Here is a 3,494-nt window from a genome sequence, read left to right on the forward strand (position 1 = left end):
CTTCGCTCGCTGCTGCTGCCGCACCTCCTCACACCAGCGTTTTGACAGCGAGTGTCCGCGTTCATCCAGTCTGATGTATTCATGTTTGCCTGTGCGCACGTAACACCGCGCTTGTTAATTTAATTAGTAAGCGGATGTTTACAAGTTTATACGGCCGATAAATCTACTATCCTTACTTCATATAGCTGTCCACTAATTTACTTTCGCAAACGGTGCTTCGCCTTTTGGGCAAAACTGCGTTTTTTTAGCTGGACCAATCTTTAAAGAATTGCGTGGGACAGATAGCACAATTCTAACCCTTTATCTAAATTACTCAATGAGGCGTCCATCACTTCTACAGAAATCGAAATGCCTAGTTTAGTAATTAACACACGAGGGCAAATCAGTCTTTTCCCTTCTTCTCTATTAGCCAAAATAAGGTACATACTGGTAATTACAAATATACGTACTGTTCTACGTACCATACACTATTTTTACATTTGTCCCATCGCAGCATTTAATTTGAGGTTACCCTGTCGTCAGTCAGCGATGCATGTGGCCTCCCCGAACGCTCATTGTCGTTCAAGTCCTTACGGCCTTTCGCGAACTCACAGCACCACTACCTCACCCCTCTCAAAGCGAGATACCTTTCCACATACGTCGACTGCATTTCCCTGAGGAGTTCGATGGGCGTGCCTTCCTTGGTCCATACAAAACGAATCACACTTCTTTGCTCATGCGCCGTGCACATGTGAAGCACAACCGCCATCTTCAACAACTGACAGCAGTGCTGTGCTGTGCAGCTACCGGCAGATAAGGCCGGGCCGGTCCAAGAAAGGTCCACCGTCCACTGCTGGGAATAGATGTTTTCACTTTAGAGCCTTAATTTGGCTAAAAAAATAGGGGCAATGACTTCATGATTCGCCCACATAATTATGGTAACATTTTAATTACATTACGACATATGCTGATGGTTCATAGTGAAGGTGCACAGACTTGCTTTGCAGTTAGTCAAGGAGATTTTAATAACTAAATAAGCTAGAGAATGTTCTATGTGTGGTGTCGTGAGGGGGCTGCTGTGACTGAAGACCTGAGGAATATTTTACGTGCTGGAACGTCTTAGTTCTCCAATCCTTGTGCTCTTCCACCATCGCCCGTGCGTGATTGGCCAAGTACGGTCACGTGGTATGGAAAAGGTTCCAGTCTTTTCACGCAGCATGGTTGATGCCAACGTGCACATGAATAAGGTTAAGCTACTTGTCTTTGCACGCCTGTTGAGAGGTTCGGAACTTTTCAGGGGCGCTAGAGGATTAGAGGCGGGGACCAGGAAAGGGTGAATGGCGCTGCCTTGAAACTTACCTATAGAGACCTCAATTCGGCAGTGCTATAACGGTGTTCGAGGGCGAGCTTCACGACTTGAAAAGCTGGTGTCGCCGTCGGCGTGATGTGATATGAAGGATCACGTGCACACAGCGGCCACGTCAGCTGCTTCGGAAGCGCTGAAGCGAGCTGAAAACAAAAGTTTAAAGTCCCATCTGCACTGCGGTTCTGATTAAGTGAGGAAGTTTTCCCGCTTCGGGTGTGCGCTTGACAGAACTTGAAAGCCTGCTAATAGGTATATTGGCTGGCTTTGAAGGTGTCCAACTGGTAGGCTACTGCTTTGTGCCGCAGTGCCAGATGTACACAACGGAGTTCAGTGTAAGTCTTCACACATAGCCGCTGGACAAGAAGCTGCGTGAAGCTTGGACTTCAAAACTTAGAACCGGCAAGCAGCCATCAGCAACAACTCCGGTGTGCAGCAAGCACTTCCGCAAGGAAGATTTCTGCTATGACGAAGGGGCTGCGATGTTCCCGGTGAGTAGCAGAAAGCGCGTACTGAGACTTCCGCCCGCGCGCAATGCCGGCTAATGTCATGAAGCTTTGTTTTATGAACTTTTTATGCTAGATACAAGTTCACTGGAATGGAATGGTATTGGTAAAAAGCACATTAAAAAAAAGGCACGTCATGTGATCATGCTTGTGTAGCACCCAAACGATGATGATTTAGAAAAAGAAGCAGCGGGTAATTGCTAGCTGAGAAGACCGATAAACGTACAGTGCGACACAACTTGAGAAATGATATTTGAAATGTCCAAGACAAAAAAAGGATTGAATCATCGCGACGGTACAGCACAAGTCCACCGTCATAGGCGTCGAAGTCCCCAATCATAATGAAATTATTTTTGAACAGCTCTGATAGTGTCCATGCAACAATGATTGCTAGTGTACTGCCAAATGCTCATATGCTGCTGCCTAGTCACTGCATGGTGTGAATTAAAACGTGCTCGCAGCAAAAGCGAAACATTCTGTGTGGACATGCATGTAGATGCACAGTCGGTCGCTGTGGATCACTGCATTGAGGCTTCATTCTGTTATGAAGAAAATATTTCACACAGTTCGGTCTCAGTGACTGCCAACCTTTCATGCATGAAGCCAGTTCGGGTGACTCCTACACGGTGACCACTAGCAGTTGACGTGCACTGCACGTGTTCGCTAAAGAGATAGTGTCTGTAAACCATTCTGTGCTTTGTGTTTGCCCAAGATTATATTTTGACAGTAGAAAACTTTGTTCATTTGGATAGTACTTACAGAAATGCCCAAGAGGGCTCCCATGTGGTGGTTCTATTGAGCGCCGACAGCCAATGAATCCTATGAGGAGCACGCCGCATTATCCCTTTTTACTAAGCAGGTGAGGTGCTTCTGACAGATGGCGACTCCGCAAGTCCTCGCCGCCAATATCCCAGCGAGTGAAGGGGATGCAACGCTACATGTCACGTGACGCTCATGTAATTGCTTGCACCCGCCTCCTCTCTCCCAGCTGTTTTCAGCGACAACTCGAAATGCTGAGCTCCCTTGAAAGATCCGTATAATGCTGCAGGGTTAAAATGTTCACATTCGTTTAGCTCGAGCTAAGAATCCTAGGACCACATTGCCGAGCAGCCCCTAACAATCTGTACAATGCTATCATGAATTCAAATGTCTTCATTAGTCAGACTTGAAATAAGAATCCCGGCGGAAGTGACACATTACTCCACAACCGTATTGCCCACAAAAAACTAAGTCACAGTACAACGTACCTTATTCACAAAGTTCACATTTTTTAAAGAAAGGGTAATGTCAAAAATATGAACTACTTTTCTTTTTTTACAATTTAAACAACACCTGTAAGAACCGTTAAATTAACAAAATGCAAGCCTGAGCAGTGGCAATTACCCAATCAACTCCAAGGCCTCCAAAATTTACGACACCACACTCTAGGGCGCCTCGATGCGCGCAACCTTTACCTCCCACCTCCCCTCGCATACTTGAAACATGCACAACACTTATGCAACCGTTCATGTCAAAGTCTCCGGACAGAATCCTGGCCCTTCCATAGCCACAAGACAAAGCTATACCTGCCACAGCCATCGATGCCAAGTGACTTTGCCAGTGCACTGCAGTACTACAGATTCTACACTGAGGAAATTGGGGAACCA

The sequence above is a fragment of the Dermacentor variabilis genome, chromosome 10 (assembly GCF_050947875.1).
Source record: "Dermacentor variabilis isolate Ectoservices chromosome 10, ASM5094787v1, whole genome shotgun sequence".
Classification (NCBI taxonomy): domain Eukaryota; kingdom Metazoa; phylum Arthropoda; class Arachnida; order Ixodida; family Ixodidae; genus Dermacentor; species Dermacentor variabilis.